This window comes from Furipterus horrens, unplaced genomic scaffold (genome assembly GCF_987537825.1).
Source record: "Furipterus horrens unplaced genomic scaffold, mFurHor1.1.pri manual_scaffold_17, whole genome shotgun sequence".
Taxonomy (NCBI): Eukaryota; Metazoa; Chordata; class Mammalia; order Chiroptera; family Furipteridae; genus Furipterus; species Furipterus horrens.
Window position 1 is genome coordinate 68,491,205 of NW_028327187.1, and position 24,248 is coordinate 68,515,452.

General features: G+C 37.9%; 1 pseudogene; it reads right to left on the minus strand.

The window, feature by feature from the left end:
* Positions 1–23,306: 23,306 nt before the first annotated feature.
* Positions 23,307–23,853, minus strand: LOC149991160 (AP-3 complex subunit sigma-1 pseudogene; annotated as a pseudogene).
* Positions 23,854–24,248: the final 395 nt, after the last annotated feature.

The following is a 24,248-nucleotide window of genomic DNA, read 5'->3' on the forward strand; positions in this document are numbered from 1 at the left end:
ACATGACCTATATATGTGCTGTACACAAGAGACCCACATCAGAACAAAAGACCTACACAGAATGAAAGTGAAGGGATAGAAAAAAGTATTTCAGGCAACTGGACATGAAAAAAAAAAGAAAGATTAGAAATACATACATCAGACAAAATAAATTTCACAACAAAGGCCATAAAAGAGACGAAGAAGGAAATTTCATATTACTTCAGGAAACAATCCATCAACAAGATATAATAACCCTTTTAAATATATATGCACCCAACATAGGAACACCCATATATATTAGAAAAATCTTGGAAGACTACAAGAAGGATATAAACAGCAACACACTCATATTAGGTGACTTTAACACCCCATTGTCAAGAATAGACAGACCTTTAGGGCAAAGAAACACCAAGGGTATTGAGAAATTGAACAACACTAGAGATCATATGGACTTAATTGATATATACAGAGCTTTTCACCCAAAAGAAGCAAAATATACATTCTTTTCAAGTGCACATGAAACATTTTAAAAGATAGACCACATGGTAGAAAAAAAAACAAGCCTCAACAAATTCAGAATTGAAATTATATCAAAAACCTTCCCAGATCACAATGGCTTGAAATTGATATTCAACTTCAAGGAAAAAAATTAAAAACTTTTAGACTCATAGAGAATGAATAACATGCTATTAAATAATGAGTGGGTTAAAAACGCCATCAAGAAAGAAATCAAAAAGTTTCTGGAAACAAACAATAATGAACACAAAACAGCTCAAAACCTATGGGAAACTCAAAGGCAGTCCTGAGAGCAAATTCCATAGCAGCACAGACTGTTCTAAAAAAGACAGAAGAATCTCAAATAAAAAACCTAACCTGATAACTACAAGAACTAGAGGAACAAAAACAAATGAAGCTGAAAGCAATAAGAGAAAGGAAATCATTAAGATTACAGCAGAATTAAGTGACATGGAAACTAAACAGGCCATTCAAAAGATCAATAAAACCAAGAGCTTGTTATTTGAAAAGATAAAGAAAATTGAAAAGCCTCAAAGCAGGCTCATCTAGGAAAAAAGTGAGGGGACCTGAATCAACAAAATCAGAAACAAAAAAAGGAGATATCACAACTGATATCACAGAAATACAAAATATTGTAAGAAATTATTTCAAACAACTATATGACAAGATATTTGACAACCTGGATTAAATGGTCAAATTTCTGGAAATATATAATCTTCAAAAACTGAATCAAGAAGAAACAAAAAGCCTCAATAAGCTGATAACAACTAGTGAAATTGAAGCAGTAATCAGAACACTCCCAGCACACAAAGGACCTGGATTGGATGGCTCCATAGGCAAATTTTACAAAACTTATGGGGAAGAATGAAATCCTATCCTTCTCAAACTGTTCAAAAAAAATCCAGGAAGAGGGAAGACTACCAAACTCTTTCTATGAGCCAGTATTATCCTAATTCCAAAACCAGGTCAAGACACAACAAGGTAAGAAAACTACAGGCCAATATCACTAATGAACATAGATGCACAAATCCCTCCAAAAATATTGGCAAGCTGGAATCAGTAACACATTAAATAGATTAAAAAATCCAAGAAGAGGAAAAAATCCCAAACTCTTTCTATGAAGCCAGTATTATCCTAATTCCAAAACCAGTTCAAGACACAACAAAAAACAAAACTACAGGCCAATATCACTGATGAACATATATGTTAAAATCCTCAACAAAATATTGGCAAACAGAATCCAGCAATATATAAAACAGATTATACACCACGATCAAGTGGGATTCATCCCAGGGATGCAAGGATAGTTTCATATTAGCAAATCAATAAATATAATACATCACCTAAACAAAATGAAAGACAAAAATTACATGATCATATCAATAGATGCAGAAAAAACATTTGATAAAGTACAACACCCATTTGTGATGAAAACACTCAGCAAAATGGGAATAGAGGGAGCATACTTTAACATAATTAAGGTTATATATGAGAAACCTGAATCCAACATCATAATGGACAAAAACTGAAAGCATTCCCCCTGAAATCAGGAACAAGACAAGGCTGTCCACTCTCTCCACTCCTATTCAACATAGTATTGGAAGTCCTAGCCACAGAAATCAGACAAGAAAAAGAAATAAAAGGCATCCAAATTGGGAAAGAAGAAGTAAAACTATCATTATATGCAGATGACATGATAGTATACATAGAAAATTCTATAGAAGAGGGTCCAAGATGGCGGAGGAGTAAGTAGAAGCTACACTAACCTCCTCCGAGGACCAGTCTAGATTTACAACTTAATTTTGGAGAAATCATCTGGAATAACCACCTGAACAAGCTGGAGAGAAGTCTTATAACAACGGAGAGACAGAAAAGGGCGCTATATCACAACGTGATCAGTAGGGAGTGCGGAGACGCAGAAGAACTGCCTGGGCTCCCACCGGTGGCAGCTGAAGGGACTGAGAAACAGCTCAGCAGCCAGGGGTTCCCCCTGAGAAGGGCAGGGTCTAAACCCCCAGCAGGGCTCCCCAGCCTACAGCAACAGAGTGGAAAGTAAAATAGTATCCAGCGGTGAAAAGCGAAAAGTCACAGGGTTTCTTGCTAGCTAGAGAGAAACGGCAGGAGAAAAAGAGCACTTAAGTGGATCACATACAAAAATATTTTGGCCCCCACTTACCCTGGGCTCAAGCAGAGGGAAGTCAGAGAGGACTGGACACACTTGGGGAGAGTTTTGCGTGGTGACATTGAGAGGAGAACTAGGGGAGCAGCCGACCAGGTCCCAGTGCTGACTCATCCCCAGTACTGCAGGCAGACCATTCCCCTCCAAGTGGCATCAGCCTGAGGGGAAGCAAAAGCCCTCCCTACAGGAATTAAGCTGCCACATCCACGGTCCTTAAGCCTGATGGCTAATGACAGATTGAATAGATTAACAACTAAAGAAGACAGACAAAAGCAGTAGATCCCTGTAAGTCTCCAACAGACTGCCTAGGGCCAGACTGGTACATGATCTGATGCCACCAGAGGCAGATACAGGAAGTGCAGATCATTCTAAGAGGCACCAACAAACAATAGGAGTCACAAATATGGGGAGACAAAGAAACAACCCCCCATCCAAAAGAAAGATAGAATCCCCAGAAAAAGTGCTAAATGAAATAAAGGGGAGCAAACTATAAGATATTTAATTCAAAACAGGGATTATGGAGAAGCTCAATGAGCTCAGTGGAAACTACAAAGAACTTCAGAAAATCTAAAAGGAACTTACTGAGAATTACACCAGCATGGAAAAGGACATAGAAACCATCAATATGAACCAGAAGGAAATGAAAAATATGATCTCTGAATTTAAGAACACAGTAGAAGAAATAAAAAGCAGGTTAGAGGATGCAGAAGATCGGATCAGTAAGCTGGAGGACAATGTAGACAAAAACTCCCAGACAGTGAAACAAAATGAAAAAAGACTGAACAAGACTGAAGATGTTCTAAGACAGCTGCAGGACAACATGAAACGTAACAATATCCGTATCATAGGAATTCCAGAAGGAGAAGAAGAAGAGCAAGGGATAGAAAACCACTTTGAAAAACTAATGACAGAAAACTTCCCTAACACCAGGAGATAAAGAGTCACGCAAGTCCAGGAAGCACAGAGAGTCCCAATGAAGATGAACTCCAACAGGCCCACTTCAAGACACATCATAATTAAAATGCCAACATTCAAAGACAAAGAGAGAATCCTAAAAGCAGCAAGAGAGAAACAACTAATAATATAAAAGGAAGCTCCAATAAAGTTAACATCAGATTTCTCAGCAGAAACACTACAAGCCAGAAGGGAATGGCAAAAAATATTCCAAGAAATGAAAAACAAAGGCCTACAACCAAGAATACTCTACCCAGCAAAGCTCTCATTCAAAATGGAAGGTGAAATAATGAGTTTCCCCGACAAAAGAAGGCTAAAAGAATACATCTCCATCAAACCAGCATTGCAAGAAATGCTAAGGGATCTGTTTTAAGAAGATGAAGAAACAGAGAGAGACAGAGAGGAACACGAGTACAAAGGGGGAAAATGACAATGAATAAGTACTTATCAGTAATAACCTTAAATGTAAATGGATTAAATGCTCCAATTAAAAGACACAGTGTAGCTGAAGGGATTTGATAGAATGACACACATATATGCTGTCTACAAGAGACCTACCTTAGAACAAAAGATCTTCACAGAGTGAAAGTGAAGGGATGGAAAAAAGTATTTCAAACAAATGGACATAAAAGAAAAGCTGAGGTAGCAATATTTATATCACACAAAACAGATTTCACAGCAAAGGCCATAAAAAGACACAAAGAAGAACATGGCATAATACTAAAGGGAAAAATCCATCAAGAAGATATAACCATTATAAATATATATGCCCCCAACATAGGAGCACTCAAATATGTAAGGAAAATTTTGAAAGACTCCAAGAAAGATATAGACAGCAACACACTCATAGTAAGGGACTTTAACACCCCATTGTCAACACCCGAAAGATCTTCTAAGCAAAGAAACACCAAAGATATTGAGGCACTGAACAACACTGTAGATCAAATGCACTTAGTCGATATATATAGAAGTTTTCACCCCAAAGAAGCAAAATATACATTCTTCTCAAGTGCACATAAAACATTTTCAGAGATAGACCACATGGTAGGACAAAAAAAAAAAGCCTCAACAAATTCAAGAAAATGGAAATTATATAGAGCATCTTCTCAGATCACAATGGCTTAAAATTAGAAATCAACCTCAAGGAAAAAACTCAAAAACATTCAAAATCATGGAGAATGAATAACAGGCTATTAAATAATGAATGGGTTAACAAAGACATCAGGGAAGAAATCAAAAAGTTTCTGAAACTATTGATAATGGACACACAACAACCAAAAACCTCTGGGATACAGCGAAAGCAGTCCTAAGAGGAAAGTTCATAGCAATACAGGCCTACCTAAAAAAGCTAGATGAATCTCTAATAAAAAAGTTATCCCTACAGCTACAAGAACAAGAGGAAGAACAACGAGCAAAGCCCAGATCAAGTAGAAGGAAAAAAAATCATCAAGATCAGAGCACAATTAAATGACATAGAGACTAAACTAACAATTCAAAAGCTGAACAAAAGTAGGAGCTGGTTCTTTGAAAAGATAAACAAAATTGACAAGCCTTTAACCAGGCTCATAGAGAAAAAAAGGGAGAGGATACAAATAAATAAAATTAGAAACGAAACAGGAGAAATCACAACTGATACCACAGATATACAAAGAATTGTAAGAAATTACTACGAACAACTGTATGGCAAGAAATTTGACAACCTAGAGGAAATGGAAAAATTCCTGGAAACATATAGTCTTCCAAAACTGAATCAAGAAGAAGCCGAAAGCCTGAATAGACCAATAACAACTAGTGAAATTGAAGCAGTAATCAAAAAACTCCCGGCACACAAAAGCCATGGACCGAATGGCTTCACAAGCGAATTCTACAAAACATTTAGGAAAGAACTAACTTCTATCCTTTTCAGACTATTCCAAAAGATCCAAGAAGAAGGATGACTCCCAAACTCATTCTAAAAAGCCAGTATTATCCTAATTCCAAAACCAGGTCAAGACACAACAAAGAAAGAAAACTACAGGCCAATATCGCTGATGAACATATATGCTAAATTCCTCCACAAAATATTGGCAAACAGGATCCAACGACATACTAGAAAGATCATACACCACGATCAAGCAGGATTCATCCCAGGATGCAAGGATGGTTTAATATTCACAAATCAATAAACGTAATATACCACATAAACAAAATGAAAGACAAAAACCACATAATCATATCAATAGATGCAGAAAAAGCATTTGATAAAATACAACACCCATTTATGATGAAAACACTCAGCAAAATGGGAGTAGAGGGAGCATACCTGAACATAATTGAGGCCATGTATGAGAAACCTGAAGCCTACATCATACTCAATGGGGAAAAACTGAGAGCATTCCCCCTGAGGTCAGGAACAAGACAAGGATGTCCACTCTCTCCATTCCCATTCAACAAGTCTTGGAAGTTCTAGACACAGCAATCAGACAAGAAAGAAAAAAAATGCATCCAAATTGGAGAAGAGGAATTAAAACTGTCATTATTTGCAGATGCCATGAACGTGTACATAGAAAACCCTATAGACTCCACAAAAAAAATTCTCAAACTAATAATGAATTTGGTAAAATAGCAGGGTACAAAGTCAATATTCAGAAATCGAAGGCATTTCTGTATACTAACAATAAAATCTCAGAGATAGAAACTAAAAGAAAAATCACATTTACCATATCAACGAGAAAAATTAAATACTTACGAATAAACTTAACCAAGGAGGTAAAAGACCTGTACTCAGAAAACGACATAACACTGAAGAAAGAAATTAAGGATGATACAAATAAATGGAAGCCTATACCATGCTCATGGATGGGAAGAAGCAACATAATGAAAATGTCTATATTTCCGAAAGGAATTTATAGATTCAATGCAATTCCTATTAAAATACCAATCACATTTTCCACAGAACTAGAACAAATAGTTCAAAAATTTATATAGAACCAAAAAAGAGTCCGAATAGCCACAGCAATTTTGAGGAACAAGAACACAGTAGGAGGAATCACAATACCTGATATCAAACTATACTACAAGGCCACGGTAATCAAAACAGTCTGGTACTGGCATAAAAACAGACATATAGATCAATGGAATAGAATAGAGAGCCCAGAAATATACCCAGGTCTATACGGTCAACTAATATTTGACAAAGGGAGAAGAAAAATCAAATGGAGTGAAAAGAGCCTCTTCAACAAATGGTGTTGGGAGAACTGGACAGGGACATGCAAAAAAATGAAACTAAACCACCAGCTCACACCATACACCAGAATAAACTAAAAATAAATGAAAGATTTAAATGTAAGCCATGACACCATAAAAGTCTTAAAGGAAAATAGGCAGGAAAATTTCAGATATCCTACGTAGCAACATTTTCACTGATGTATCTCCTAAGGCAAGGGAAATAAAGGAAAGAATAAACAGATGGGACTACATGAAACTAAAGGGTTTCTGTTCAGCAAAAGAAAACATCAGCAAGATGAAAAGGAAACCAACCATATGAGAAAATATATTTCCCAAGGATATCTCAGACAAGGGATTGATCTCCAAAATATATAAAGAACTCATACGACTCAACACCAAGAAGACTGACAACCCAATTAGAAAATGGTCAAAGAACCTGAACAAACACTTCTCCAAAGAGGACATAGAGAGGGTTCATAGACATATGAAAGAATGCTCAACATCACTAGCCATCAGAGAGATGCAAATAAAAACCACAATGAAATACCACCTCACACCAGTCAGAATGGCCATCATCAACAAATCAACAAACAACTTGTGCTGGAGAGGGTGAGGAGAAATGGGAATCCTGGTGCATTGCTGGTAGGAATGCAGACTGGTGCAGCCACTATGGAAAACAGTATGGAATTTCCTAAAAAAACTAAAAATGGAACTGCCTTTTGAATCAGCAATTCCATTGCTAGTATTATATCTCAAAAATCCTGAAAAACCAATTCAAAAGAACCTCTGCCCCGTAATGTTCATAGCAGCAGTATTTACAATGGCCAAGTGCTGGAAACAACCTAAATGCCCATCTGTAGATGAGTGGATCAAAAAACTGTGGTACATTTGCACAATGGAGTACTATGTAGCAGAAAGTAAGAAGGAACTTCTACCATTAGCAACAACATGGATGAAACTAGAGAGAATTATGCTTAGCGGAATAAGCCAGGCAATGAAAGAAAAATACCTTATGCTGTCAGCTATTACAGGAAACTAATGAACAACACAAACAAGTGAGCAAAATTGAACAAGAGGTATGTAAACAAGGAGTAAACTAACAGTAACATAGGGGGAAGAGGGAGGCATTGAAGGGGGTAAGAAAAAAAGGATCTAGTCAAAGAACATGTATAAATGACTCACGGACATGGGCAACTGAGTGTGGGCTGAATGTGGGGGAAGGGAGGGTCAGGGTGCAGCGAAGCAAGAGGGGGAAAAATGTGGGACAACTGTAATGGAAAAACAAAACAAAAAAATTTTTAGTGGGGGAAAAATGAAAATATGAAGAATGGAAATGCCAGTTCAGCGAATATTAGGACAAGGGTTTTCCTTCACGTTGTATAATTTTCTCCCTATCTGATCCCTCCAGAGTTTGGCATTCTAAAGAAGTAAGTAATGACTTAAGTTTCTTTGCATAAAACTAATAAGACCAGTTGTTAACAGAGGTTGTTTTTTTTTTTTGACCAAGTCTTTGACTGGAATGTCATGCCTAAAGGAGACATGCTTGGGCTCTGGTTGTTACCAAAAAGCCCTGAGGAACTGGGAATGATTTTCAAAGGTAATAAACCCCCCCGAGATAAAAGGTCTGATACCGTGGTTGGTTGTGCGGTCCACAGCAATCTTTCCAGGGAAGGAATGAAGGTTGTTTTCCTGAATGATGGCCAGAAGAAACATTAAGGCACAATGGAAAACCAGAAGGATTTGGAAAAGACAGGTGTCTACAGGCAAGGCTGAATGCCAGGTATGTGGCTCAGCTTCTGTGCCCTGAAGAGCAGACTGAAGGTCACCCTAAATTTTTCTTGCGTATGTTCCAGCAAAGCAGAACTAAAGATCATAAGTGATCATTTACTGCTCTTGCTGTGTTTATGCAAATGAACAAGATAAATTAAAAATGGACTTAATGGAGTCCCTTTAATGACAAGGAGGGTAATCTTAGGGAGAAAAATCATTATTCAAGGAAAATCTCAATGATCAGTGGTAGACTTTAAAGTAGTACAGCTAATCGCCTTTAAAGTTTCTTTTCATTTAAAATATATTTTCATGTGAAAGTTAAACTATGTGGTATCATCAAAGATATTTAATTTACAGGCAAGAAGAATATCAAATGTCTTGCAACTGTATGTCTTTCTAATAAGACAGTCTTACAGATTTAGAGACTTGTTTGTGGGTTATGTTACAAAAATTAACATGTGTTTTCTGTTTTCAAAGGGTATAAGCCTTTGATCTCATTACCTGAGTGATTGTCTGTACGTAGATGCCTCACTTAATCCTGTCTGCAGCGCTGCCGCCTGAGACTCAATGCTTTGGCTAAACTAAGTGGCTTGGTTGGTGAAGAATGGAGTGTCTGTGAGCTTCACTTTAAAACTGGTTTCTCTTTTCTATCCTAATGGCTGGGACCGAAAGCGCCAGAGGTCTGAGAGGGGGGAAACCTAAAATATTTCCCTCAGAGCAAACTAAGTATAATAGGCAACAGTCTTTTGGACAGGTGAGATATGTCTGGGACGCCTTCCTCCAAAGAAACCCTTTTTCTTTTCTTTTCCCTAATGTGTGACGTTGAAAAATTAATCCTTGCCTTTTGTCATCTAGTAGTTATGGATTGAGTGATGTCTTTTAACACTTTTGCCAAATCTGTTGCCCCCAGAATACAACAAGGATCCCAGCCTGTTATGCCAAGCACGCCGTTGTCTGGGGACAGCCAACTGACCTGGAGTCTGTACGATCCTTCCCCATGTGGGAAGGCCACCCTCCCCTCCATACCTCCACTCTTACTAGGGATTTCTGGACCCAAGCATGGTAGGACGATGACCATGTCCAGCTTGAAGCAGATAGAGGAGTTTGAGACCTTCGCCCATTGTCCTTTATAAAATTACAAAGGGTCTTAATATCTCAGAGGGAGGGATTATTATTTTTAGTATTAAAATAATTAATTAATCCTTTTTTATTAAAAAAAGAAGAATATATGAAAAGGTGAAGCAGGAGTGCGTGTTTGTACAAACCATGGGCATAGATTTGTTGGGAGATTGCTTGGGGATGGGGGTGCTGGGTGGAGGGTAACAAAGGGGAAAAATTGGAACTATTGTAACAATATAATCAATAAAATATACTTTTAAAAAAAGAAAATCCTATAGACTCCACTAAAAAAACTACTCGACATAATACGCGAATTTGCAAAATATCAAGGTACAAACTAAATATACAGAAATCTAAGGCATTTCTGTACATCAACAGTAAAATATCAGAGACAGAGACAAAAAGAAAAATACCATTTACTATAGCAACAAGAAAAATGAAGTACCTAGGAATAAACTTAACCAAAGATATGAAAGACTTGTACTCTGAAAATTACGTAACACTAAAGAAGAAATTAAGAAAGATACAAATAAATGGAAGCAAATACCGTGTTCTTGGATGTGAAGAATCAACATCACCAGAATGTCCATACTGGGAAAGAACATCAAATGGAGTGAAAAGAGCATCTTCAACAAATGGTGTTGGGAGAACTGGACAGGGATATGCAAAAAAATGAAACTAGACTACCAACTTATGCCATACACCAGAATAAACTCAACATGGATCAAAGACTTAAATGTAAGTCGTGGCACCATAAAAATTCTAGAGGAAAAAATAGGCAGGAAAATTTCAAATATCCCATGTAGCAACATTTTAACTGATACATCTACTAAGGCAAGGGAAATAAAGGAAACAATAATTAAATGGGACTACATCAAACTAGAGAGTTTCTGCTCAGCAAAAGAACACATCAGGAAGATGAAAAGGGAACCAACCATATGGAAAAATATATTTGCCAAAGATATCTCAGACAAGAGATTGATCTCGAATATATATAAAGAATTTATATGACTCAACACCAAGAAGACAGACAACCCAATTAGAAAATGGTCAAAGAACCTGAACAAACACTTCTCCAAAGAAGACATAAAGAGGGACCTTAGACATATGAAAAAATGCTCAACATCACTAGCCATCAGAGAGGTGCAAATAAAAATCACAGTGAGATACCACCTCACACCAGTCAGAATGGCCATCATCAACAAATCAACAAACAACTTGTGCTGGCGAGGATGCAGAGAAATTGTAAGCTTGGTGAATTGCTGGTGGAAATGCAGACTGGTGCAGCCACTATAGAAAACAGTTTGGAATTTCCTCAAAAAACTAAAAATGGAACTGCCTTTTTAATCAGCAATTCCATTGCTAGGATTATATCTGAAAAATCCCGAAACACCAATTCAAAAGAACCTATGCATCCCTATGTTCATAGCAGCACTATTTATAATAGCCAAGTATTGGAAACAACCTAAGTGCCCATCTGTAGATGAGTGGATCAAAAAACTGTGGTACATTTACACAATGGAATACTATGTAGCAGAAAGAAAGAAGGAACTCCTGCCATTTGCAACAACATGGATGGAACTAGAGAGAATTATGCTTAGTGAAATAAGCCAGGCAAAGAAAGAAAAATACCATATGATATCACCTATTACAGGAAACTAATGAATGACACACACAAAAAATGGCCATGCTACCCAAAGCAATTTACAGATTCATTGTAATTCCTATTTAAATACCAATGACATATTTCACAGACCTAGAACAAATACTCCAAAATTCATATGGAACCAAAAAAGACCTTGAATAGCAAAAGCAATCTTGAGGCATAAGAACACAGGAGGAGGAATCACAACACCAGACATCAGACAATACTACAAAGCCGCTGTGATCAAAACAGCTTGGTACTGGCATAAGAACAGACATATAGATCAGTGGCACAGAATAGAGATCCCAGAAATAAACCCAGGAATATAGGGTCAACTAATATTTGATAAAGGAGGAAGGAACATAAAACGGAGTGAGAAGAGCCTCTTTAAAAAATGGTGGTGTGAGAACTGGACAGGGACGTGCAAGAAAACGAAACTAGACCACCAATTTACACCACACATTAGAATAAACTCAAGATGGATCATAGACTTAAGTGTAAGCGTGACACCATAAAAGTCCTAGAGGGAAACATAGCCAGGATAATTTCAGATATCCCAGTAACAATATTTTCACGAATACATTTCTTAAGGAAAGAGATGCAAAGGAAATTTTAAACAAATTGGACATCAAACTAACAGTTTTTGCTCAGCAAAAGAAAACAGCAGCAAGATAAAAAAGAAACCAACCATATGGGAAAACATATTTGCCAATGATGTCTCAGACAGGGGACTGATCTCTAAAATATATAAAGAACTTATACGACTCAACATCAATTAAAAAATGGGCAAAGGATTTGAACAAACATTTCTCTGAAGAGGACATACAGAAGGTCCATAGACACATAAAAAAAGGCTCAATATCACTAGCCATCAGAGAAATGCAAATAAACACCACAATAATATATCTCTTTACACCAATCAGAATGGCCATCATCAACAAATCAACAAATAACAGGTGCTGGCGAGGATGCGGAGAAAGGGAACCCTGGCGCACTGTTGGTGGGAATGCAGACTGGTGTAGCCACTATGGAAAACAGTATGGAATTACCTCAAAAAATTAAAAATGGAACTGCCTTTTGAACCAGCGTTTCCACTACTAGGATTATACCTGAAAAATTCTAAAACCCTAGTTCAAAAGAATTTATGCACCCCTATGTTCATAGCAGCACTGTTTACAATAGCTAAGTGCTTGGAACAGCCTAAGTGCCCATGTGTAGATGAGTGGATCAAAAAACTGTGGTACATTTACACAATGGAGTACCATGCAGCAGAGAGAAAGAATGGACTCCTGCCATTTGTGACAACATGGATGGAACTAGAGAGAATTATGCTTAGTGAAATAAGCCAGGCAAAGAAAGCAAAATACCATATGATATCACCTAATACAGGAAACTAAAGAATAACACAAACAAAAGAACTAAATAGAACAAAGAGCAGAATAGCAGTCAATGTGGGGGAGGGTAGAGGGAGAGAAGGGGGCTAAGTAAGGGAAGGGTTTAGTCAAGGAACGTGTGTAAATGACTCATGGACATGGACAACGGGGAGGGATATGATTGCGGGAGAGGTGGTGGGTTGGATGGGGGAGAGAAATTGGGGGAAAAGGGGACAACTGTAATTGAAAAACGAAAAATAAAAAATGAATAAAAAATAAAAATTAAAAAAGAAACAAACTAAATAGGACAAGAAGCAGAATAATAGTCAATAGGTTGGAGGAAGGAGGGAGAGAAGGGGGATAAATAAGGGAAGGGTTTAGTCAAGGAACATTTATAAATGACTCATGGACATAAACAGCAGGGAGAGATATGATTGTGGGAGAAGGGGTAAGCTGGGAGAGGGAGCTATGGGGCAAAAATTGGACAACTGTAATTGAAAAACCAAAATATAAAATTTAAAACAATTTACAAAAAAAATAAAAAATAAAATAATAAAAAGATCATACACCACAGTCAAGTGGGATTCATCCCAGAAATGCAGGGATTTTTTAATATTCTCAAATTAATAAATGTAGTACACCACATAAAGAAAATTAAAGACAAACATCACATGATCATATCCATAGATGCTGAAAAAGCATTTTATGAATTACAAAACCCCCTTAGATGAACACACTCAGCAAAGTGGGACTAGAGGGAGCATACCTCAACACAATAGAGGTTATATACGAGAAACATGAAGCCAATAACATAATCAATGCGCAAAAACTGAAAGTATTTCCTCCCTTAAGATAAGGAACAAGACAAGAATTTCCAATCTCTCCACTGTTATGTAACATAGTTTTGAAGTTCTAGCAACTGCAATCAGAGAAGAAAAAGAAATGAAGCCATCAAATTTGGAAAAGAGGAATTAAACTGTTGTTATTTGCAAGTGACATGATAAAGAACAAAGAAAACCCTATAGACTCCACCAAAAATGTATTCAACCTAATAAGTGTATCTGATAAAATAGCAGGGTACAAAGTCAATATTAATAAATTGAGGGCATTTCTGTAACTGACAATAAAATATCAGAGATCGTCGTCGGCAGCCGTCCGTCTCGAGAGACGATGGTGTAGCTTCTTAAGAGTCTATCTGCACCGCCGAGAATGGCTGTGCAGTCCGACTCGGGAGTGACATGGTATCTGTCTCCTCCCGTGTTGAATCGACATCTTGTGATGACGCTGAAGCTACAGAGCCTGGGCAGGGTAATATGGAGGGTCTGCTGTTGCCCATGCAGCAGACCCCCCCTCTCTTCGCAGCTGAAGGGTCCAAGGGAAAGACGGAGTCGATACAGCTTGGGTTCAGGTGCGCCGCAGGAGTTGCCGGTGTTGACTACAACGTCAAACCGCCTTAGGGACTCCGGCTCCGGATTTTCTGTCGGGGTTTACTCCCTTAGCCTTTCCCCTGAAGAGGTATGCCGCAAGGCAGCAGAGGTTTTTTGGAGTCAGAGTTTTCCTTCTCTGATGTACCCTGACTGGAAGATCGAACCAGCGACACTTAGCTCGCAGGCCGACGCTCAATCCACTGAGCTAAACCAGCCAGGGCAAAATATCAGAGATAGAATCTAGAAAAAAAGTACATATACTAAAGCAACAAGAAAAACACTTAGGAATAAATTTAACAAAGGAGGTAAACGACCTGTACTTGGAAAACTACAGAACACTGAAGAAAGAAATTAAGAAAGATATAAATAAATTCAAGCACATATCATGTTCATGGATGGGAAGAATCAACATAATTAAAATGTCCATACTACCTAAAGTAACTTATACGTTTAATGCAATCCCTATTAAAATACCAATGGCATGTTTCACAGACATAGAACAAATACTTCAAAAATTTATATGGAACTAAAATGGACCTCAAATAGCTGCGGCAATCTTGAGGAAGTAGAACATAGTAGGAAGAATCATAATGCCTGATATCAAACAATAATACAAGGCCATTGTTATCAAAACAGTGTAGTACTGGCATAACTACAGACATATAGATCAATGGAACAGAATAGAGAGCCCAGAAATAAACCCAGGTCTATATGATCAATTAATATTTCACAAAGGGGGAAGGAACATAAAATGGAGTGAAAAGAGATGGTTCAACAAATGATGCTGGGAGAACCAGACAGGGACATGCAAAAAATAAATGACACTAGGCCACCAACTTACACCATACACCAGAATAAACTCAATTGGATCAAATACTTAAATGTAAGCCCTGACATCATAAAAATCCTACAGGAAAACATAGGCAGGAAAATTTCAGATATCCTACATAGCAATATTTTTGCCAATATACCTCCTAGGGCAAAGGAGAAAATGGAAAGATAAATAACTGGCACTACATCAACCTAAAGAGTTTCTGGTCAGGAAAATAAAACATCAGAAAGATGAAGAAAAAACCAACCATATGGGGAAACATATTTGCCAATGATATTTCATAAAATATTTTGATCCAAAATATGCGAAGTACTTATAAGACTCAGCACGAAAAAAACAGACAATTCCATTTAAAAATGGGCAAAGGACTTGAACAAACACCTCTCCAAAGAGTACATGCAGAGAGTGCAAAGGCATATGAAAGAGTGCTCAGTATCACCAGCCATCATAGAGATGCAAATTAAAGCCACAATGAGATACCACCTTACACCAGTCAGTATAGCCATCATCAACAAATCAACAAACAACAAGTCCCAATCAAGATGTGGAAAAAAGGAAACCCTAGTGTACTCTTAGTGGGAATGCAGCCACTATAAGAACAGTATGGAATTGCCTCAAAAAACTAAAAATGGAACTGTCTTTTGAATCAGCAATTTTATTGCTAGGGTTATGCCTGAAGAATCCTGAAACACCAATTCAAAAGAACACCTATGCACACCTATGTTCATAACAGTACTATTCTCAATAGCCAGGTACTGGAAAAAGCTTAAGTGCCCATTTGTAGATGAGTGGATTAAAAAACTGGTACATTTACACATGGAATAGTATGCATCAGAAAGAAAGTAGGGATTTCTACCATTTTCGACAACATGGATGGAACTAGAGAGTATTATGCTTAAGGAAATAAGCCAGGCAGTGTAAGACAAATAATATATTATGTCACCTAATACAGGACACAAATGAAAATCACAAACTAATGAGCAAAACTGAACCAGAGGCATGTAAACAAGGAACAGACTGACAGTGACCATTGGGGAGGGCGAGGGTAGAAGGGGGGAAAGAAAGGGAAGGGTCTAGTCAAGGAACTAGTATAAATGACCCATGGATGTGGGCAACGGGGTAACGTGGCAGGGATTGACTGTGGAAAGAGGGGTAGAGGGATGGGGGAACAATGGGGGAAAAAGTGGGACAACTGTAATAGAAAAAAACAATAAATAAAAAATTAAAAAATCATTTATTTATTTTAAAGTATATTTTATTGATTATGTTGTTACAGTAGTCCCAATTTTTTCCCTTTGCTCCCCTCTCCCCAGTATCCCCTTCCCTCAGCAACCTCACCCCCCTTGGTTCATGTTCATGGGTTGTGCATGTAAGTTCTTACGTTTCAACTTTTCCTATATTATTCTTAACTTCTCCTGTCTATTTTGTACCAACCAATTATGCTTCGTAATCCCTGCACCATTTTCCCCTTTCTCCCCTTCTCCCCTTCCAATTGATAACCCTCCAAATGATCCCCATGCCTATGATTCTGTTCCTATTCTGGTTTGCTTAGTTGGATTTTTTTTTTTTTAAATTTTTAGATTCAGTTGTTGGTAGTTGCGACTTTGGTCTCATTTTAATGTTCATAATTTTGATCTTCTTTTTCTTAAGTAAGTCCCTTTGACATTTCATATAATAATAGCTTGGTGATAATGAGCTCCTTTAGCTTCCCTTTGCCTGGGAAGCACTTCACCTGCCCTTCCATTCTAAATGATAGCTTTGCTGGATAGACTAATCTTGGTTGTAAGTCCTTGCTTTTCATCACCTTGAATACTTCTTGCCAGTCCCTTCTTTCCTGCAAAGTAGCTTTTGAGAAATCAGAGGATAGTCTTATAGGCACACCTTTTTAGATAACTCTCTGCTTTTCTCTTGCTGCTTTTACAATTCTCTTTATCTTGAACTTTTGGCATTTTAATCATGATGTGTCTTGGTGTGGTCCTTTTTGGGTCTAGCTTGTTTGGGACTCTCTGTACTTCCTGGACTTGTATATCTATTTCCCTCACCAAATTTGGGGAGTTTTCCTTCATTGTTCTCTCACATAAGTTTTCAATTACTGCTCTTCCTCTTCTCCTCCTGGAACCCCTATGGTTCAGATATTGGCACATTTAAAGCTGTCCCTGAGATTCCTAAGCCTCTCCTCATTTTTTTTCAATTTTTCTTTTCTCATTCTGTACTGGTTGACTGTCGTTTTCCTCCTTATGTTCCATATCATTGATTTGAACCCCAGTTTCCTTCCCTTCACCATTGATTTTGTGTGGATTTTCCTGCGTTTCATTTAGCATAGCCTTCACTTATTTTCTTATGCTTTTGCCATACTTAAACATATTTTTCAAGCCTGTGAACATCTTTACCACTAGTGTTTTGAATTCTGCACATGTTAGGTTGGCTATCTCCTTGTCGCTTAGTTCTCCCACTGGAACCTTGATCCATTCTCCCTTTTGGACCATATTTCTCTGTCTCATCATCTTGACAGGCTCCTGTATTTATTTGCCTATGTGTCTTAGGTGGAGCTGTTGCTCCTGTTATGTTGTAAGGGGCAGAGCCTTAGGTATTCATCAGTAGAGGGTTCCCTGTTTAACCACGTTGTGGCACTGTATGTGGGGCAGCGGTCCAAGAGGAAAAAATGCCAGCCGCTCAGCACTTGCCCCCTTTCCAGGCATCTCTCCCACTTCCGTATATGCCTGGCGCCTCTCTAGCCATTGCCCTGGCCTTGGTTCCAAGAGTGGGTGGATCCACAGATACTCGAGGACCGTGGGGGCCCTTTAAACAAGCGGACTCTGCTGAGAGACTGGCGGTTTCTTCCTCTTCCCCAGTCCCCACTAGTTTGCACAGTCAAAAGGAATGAGGCTTTATTTTCCCTGCTGCTGGGACCATGAACTGCTCGGTCTGGTCTGGTACTGGTGCTGGTGCTGGGAGCGCTCTCCAGGTTTCCCTCCTTACTTTTTAAAACATGTGACTGCGCCTTCCACCGGCCTGCTGCTGCTGCCACTCCTGCCGCCACCACACCGTGTCCTCTCCACCCCAGCTCCACCCCTCCTACCTGTGTGGATGAGTATTTCTTCTTTATATCTTTGTTTGTTGGACTTCCATGCAGCTCAATTTTCTGGAACTTCTGGTTGTCTCTAGTTTTGAGGTAGTCATGAAAGGAAGTGCAGTGTTTTTGTCTAGACCTGAATCTTGGTCAAAAGGCCCAAAATTATCTTTTATTTTTGATGGTCTGCTTGGGTGTTCACTGTTACTTTGTCTTCAAAATCATTAATTCAATCATCTTCTTCATTTAATGTACTGTTGGTTCCTTTTTGTGTATTCTTCACATCAGATATTTTATTCTTAGTATGTGACTGGTTCTTTTTTAAGCTTTCTATGTCTTGTTTAATGCTTAGTATCTCTTTGTTTAAATTCTCACTGAAAACATCCATTCTTCCCCTAAGGTCCTTAAGCATCTTTATAACCATTGATTTAAATTCTGTGTCTGGTATTTGGTTGCTTCCATTTTATTTAATTCTTTTTCTGGAGATTTCACTTGCTCTTTCATTTGGGGCATATTCTTTGTCTCCTCATTTTGTCTTTGTGTATTCGGTAGATCTGACTTACTATGTCTTCCAAACTTTTTATACTGGTTTTATGATGCAGGTGTTCTTCTGGGTTCAGGGACACAATCTTCTAGATCACTTGAGCTTGGTGCTCCAGAAATATTTATTTTGCACTATGTGGACTCTCATGTTGTAGCTGAGTTTTGAATGCTATTTGCCCTTTTGTGGGTATTACTTTCCTGCTAGATATGTCTATTCCATTGATTGTGAGTTTTATGGATGTTCCATATGTGCAAACAATTTACATATTTGCATATCTTTGTTGATTACTTTTACATCAATAAAGCTATTTAAAAATAAAAAGTATTTTACCCCCATTTAAGCAGTTCTTGGGTAAGTGATTTATTTTTTTTTCAGATTTAATGTGTTTTATTGATTAAAATATTACATTTGTGTCAGTTTCCCTTCCCTCTGCTCCCCTCCACCCGGTGGCCCCCCTCCCTCCAGTTGTCCCCCCCTTTTAGATTATGTCCATTAGTTGTGCATACAGTTCCTCCCAACCTCTCTCCGTCTATTCCATTCCCTCCTACCTTGATCCCCAATTCCTATATCATCTCCCTCCCTTTCCCCATTCCCCCTCCCTGTTGACCTCCCCCCAATATGCTTCCCGTACCCACAGTTCCTTTTCCACTCTCGTTGCCTATTTGGTTTGCCTTTGTTTCATCTCCCTAGCTTCTGTTTTTTTAAACCAGTCCCTTTAACATCTCATATAACAGTGGTTTGGATCTAATGAACTCTTTCAGTTTTATTTTGTCCTGGAAACACTTTCTCTGTCCTTCTATTCTGAATGACAATTTCGCTGGATAGAGTATTCGTGGTTGTAGGTTTTGGATTTTCATTACTTTGAATATTTCTTGCCAGTCCCTTCTTGCCTGTAGGGTTTCCCTTGAGAAGTCAGCTGATAGTCTAATTGGGACCCCTTTGTACATAATTCTTTTCTTCTCTCTTGCTGCTTTTAAGATTCTCTCTTTATCTTTAATTTTTGACATTTTGATTATAATGTGTCTTGGAGTGGTTCTCCCTGGGTCCAGTCTCTTGGGAACTCTCCTTGCTTCCTGGACCTGCAAGTCTATTCCCTTCCCCAAGTCTGGGAAGTTCTCCTTTATTATATTTTCACTCAATTTTTCAAGTTCTAGTTCATCTTCCTCATTTTCTGGCAAACCAATGATTCTTATGTTGGGCCTTTTATAGCTGTCCCAGAGGTTTCTGATCCTTTCGTTGTTGCTTCCCATTTCCTCTCTCTGCATTGGTTGACTGCTTGTTCCTTCTCCATATTCCAGTTTGTTGGAATGAACTATGGATTTTTTCTCACCTTCTATCTCGTATGCGGTTTTGTTCCTTTCGTTATGAATGTTTTTCGCTTCTTTCTTATCTTTTTCCTGCTCTTTTGTGAATTCTGTAAGCCACCTGATAACAATGGCCCAGAACTGAGCCTCTGACAGGTTTCTTATCTGTTCATCTGTCAGGTTCTCTATCTGCTGTCTGGTGAGTTGTGTCACCGGGATTTCTATAGTTGTCTGCCTCATTTTGACAGATGCGTTTTGTTTTCTTGGGCCGGCTTTCCGGGGCAGTTCCTGTGTACTCGTAATGACCCAGCGACCGGCGCCGTTTGGTGTCACAAATCAGCGACCGTCGCCTGCCTGTCCGCGACCTATTTCGCAGACCTGTGGTGCTTTCTTTGGGGGCGGGGGTCCAAGATGGATTCACACAGTTATTCAGCTAGGAGACCGGGATCCGTCCTCCCGTCCCCCTGGGCCTCACTGTTCAAAGCGATGCGGCGGCCGCTCTCCCCAGCGCCGGAGTCGCGCACCGCTAGGGGCTTGCGCAGCCGGGATTCCTCACCGGAGTCACGCACCGCCAGGGGCTTGCGCAGCCGGGATTCCTCGCCGGAGTCGCGCACCGCCAGGGGCTTGCACAGCCGGGATTCCTCGCCGGAGTCGCGCACCGCCAGGGGCTTGCGTAGCCGGGATTCCTCGCCGCCTGCCGCTCCGGGTGCGACCGCAAACAGCACTGCCCTCTTTAACTCTTACCTGCCCAAATGGCACCGCTGGTTTATAACTTCATATGTTGGACTTCCGTGTAGTTTTATTTTCTGGAATTTCTAGTTATCCTTTGTTTTGAAGTAGTTGTATTCCTCTCTAGTTGTAGAGGGAGACCTAGCGTGTCCGTCTAAGCCTCCATCTTGGCCGGAAGTCGGGTAAGTGATTTATGATTACTACTGCCAGCACCCCTTCTGCTGCTATTGTTACTATTACTCCAACTAGTACTAATGCTACTCATATGTTTATTTGGAACACAAGGAACAATTTATATGACCACATTTTTTGAACAGGGTGGTATTTCTGACAATTGTAATGGCTTCAGGACCTAACTATACCATATATAGGACATGATTTTGTTTAGAAATATATTGCTCTGTTGATATTTATGGATATTTTAAAATCTTCAACAAACTAAGGGATATAGAGAAATTATTTTAATAGTTTAATATTTTGTCACAAGAAATATAATTAAAGCATTTTTATGTTTAAACTTTCTATTGAATTTATTGGGGTGATATTTGCTAATAAGATTATGCAAGTTTTAAGTGTACAATTCTATAATATCATCATATCTTGCATTATATATTTTTTGAGTGTTAAAAAGTTTATTAAATTTATTAGGGTGATATTTGTTAATAAAATTATATAAGCTTCAAGTATAGAATTCTGTAATATATCATCTGCATATTGCATTGTATATCTACCATCTAAAATCAAATCTCCTTTCATCACCATATATTTGACCACCTTTACCCTATTTTACCTCCCCTTACACTCTTCCTCTCTGTTAACAATCATACTGTTGTCTGTGTCTATGGGATTTTTGTTTCTTTGTTTTACCTGTTTATTTGTTGCTTTCTGTTTTATATCCCATATTTTAAAACTAATTATGCTTTCCTGGTGTTTAACACACAGCTATATTTTTATGTAGCAAGAAATATATAGGTACCTATGCTCAACTGCAATTTCCAGGGTATAATTGATCATTTCTGCTTCAAAATATTGACATATATTCTTTTTCAATGTTTATTCTTTAGAACATTTCATGTATATTGATGTTCATATATATATATATATATATATATAATACACACACACACACACACATATATATATATATATATATATATATATATATATATATATATATATATTCATTCAACTGAAACCTTGAAGACTAAGGGACGACATTAGGGAAAGTATGGATTAATGGTTGCAAATACATAATAATACAATTTTATTTTTGTCTAGTTTCAGTTTGAAATTACAGAACAGGGCTTTGTCAACACATCTGTTTCTTTGAATTTATCTTCTCTATTTCATCCATGATGACAATCTTTGAATGATTGCATTTTGTTTAGATTATACAGTTTGTTTCTTGTTTTCATCAAAACTCATCATTATTTCCTTTGTTTATATCACTCATTCTATTTCACTAGTTTAGGTTTCTATGTGCTGATGACTTCAAAGTTGTAAAAGAAGCAACGTTTTATTCAAACTGTGTGGAAGGATGTTGCTTCCAGTTGATGGAGTGGTTCTCCTAGCTACTTAGAATCCAGACACCTGGAAAACTCTAATCTGAATTATGGGAAGGGGCATAGTGAAATTAGTTTTCCCTTAAATGCTGTGTTTCTTTTTTTGTTTTTAAGAAATTTTCTTTTCCTGTGCTGGTGTGATAATGGTGTAATAATGCAGTCAGTGGTGTGTCTGTCACAAGGTTGTGAAATCATTTAACATATATCTATTTATCCATTTCAAAACCAAGTCTATAATAACAATTTTATATGATTAAGTGTGTTGAGGGTGAATTTAATCCATGAGTGCAATCTAAACAACTGGATTAACAGGTAAATTAGCATTAAGCCTGTGTTAAAGATGGTCTATTAATGTTTAATAACAATGGCTTTATTAACTGAAATTTATAATCATTTTCATCAGGTAGAAAGCATTGGCAGTTATTTCTCCAAAGAACTCAAGGGTTGAATTTTTTTCTTTTTTGCTTTAGAAGTATCATTTCCTTAGACTTTTTTCTTTTAAGATTTTTAGTTATTTTCTGAGACAGGGAAAGAGAGGGAGAAAGAGAGGGAGGGAAACATCGATTTGTTGCCTCTCCCACATCCCCAACTGGAGACCTAACCTGCAATCCAGGCATGTGCCCTGACTGGGATTTGAACCAGCGACCTCTCAGTACTCAGGCTGGCACTGAGTCCACTGGGTCACACCAGCCAGGACAGAACTGTATTTATACGAAGAGAAAAATGTCACAATATTTTCATGGAGTACATACTTGGTTCTTTAAATAACATTTGTGACAAATAACAAAAATAATTAAGGAATGTTGCACTTATGATCTATACAGAGCACCAACATTTTGGGTTGTACATAATTTAAATATTTCAAACACTTTGAGAAATACTGTTGTAGCCAAAACATAGAGGCATGCCTGAGGTCAGCATAGGAATGCAATTTAGAAAATAAGTTTTAAAAAGCCACACTGGAACTACTCATTTTTTTTTCAAAATCACAGAGCAAGAAAAGCAACACTGATCTGTCATGCTGATTTTACACAAATACATGGTATACTTAGATAAATCCCCCCCCCCCCGGATTTTACCTAAGAATGACCTTTTAAGCTTTTATATTGAAGTCACCGATGTTAATATTTCTTGGGATCTCAAGATTTATATTCTTGACAAGTGATACAGCACTGGCTGGATCTCTGGCTAAGCCAGCTTCATATTTCTCCAGTTTATTTTAAGCATCAATTTGTATAACAATATCACTCAGGTTGGTCTCCATACATTCCTTATCACCATTTCTGCAAGAGTATTGTGAACTTTATCTGCATGGAAAATTAAATCTAGTTCACAGACACTTTCAAAACACTTGTTTCAAAACATTATTTACATGGAAAATTAAGTCCACTTCACACTTTCAAAACATTTGTGTAAACATTAGTCCTTCCACAATTACTTCAATTAGATCTAAAATGCCAAGTTCACTTTCTCAAGAATTCACATATAACACAAAATATAATATCAAATAATGCCTATAAATCAGTTTGCTGTCAGACTTTCTCTGATAAATAATCTTCCTAGGTAATTACAAACATACAAACATTTTCATCTCCACTTGATACCAAATGGAATGTCTCCCTGATGGTATGCTGTTTCATATTTTTATCTTATTGTTGACGCTATTACAGATATCCTCCATTTTGTTCCCCTTTGCCCCCTCCACTCAACACTCCCACCCTGGCATTCACCACATTGTTTTCTGTGTCCATGAGTTTTGCACATACGCATATATATTCTTTGGATAATTTCTTTCAGTCCCCTTCACCACCACCCCCCTTTCTCCCCTGCCAGTCTGTTCCATTTATTTATGCCTCTGGTCTTCTTTTGTTCATCAGTTTATTTTGTTTATTAGATTCCACATATAAGTGAGATCATATGGTATTTGTCTTTCTTTAAATGGCTTATTTCACTTAGCATAATAACCCTCACTCTAAGGCTAGTAGACTCTACCAGCCATGGATTCCTGTGGTTGCTGAAGAGGAGGAATGCCTTA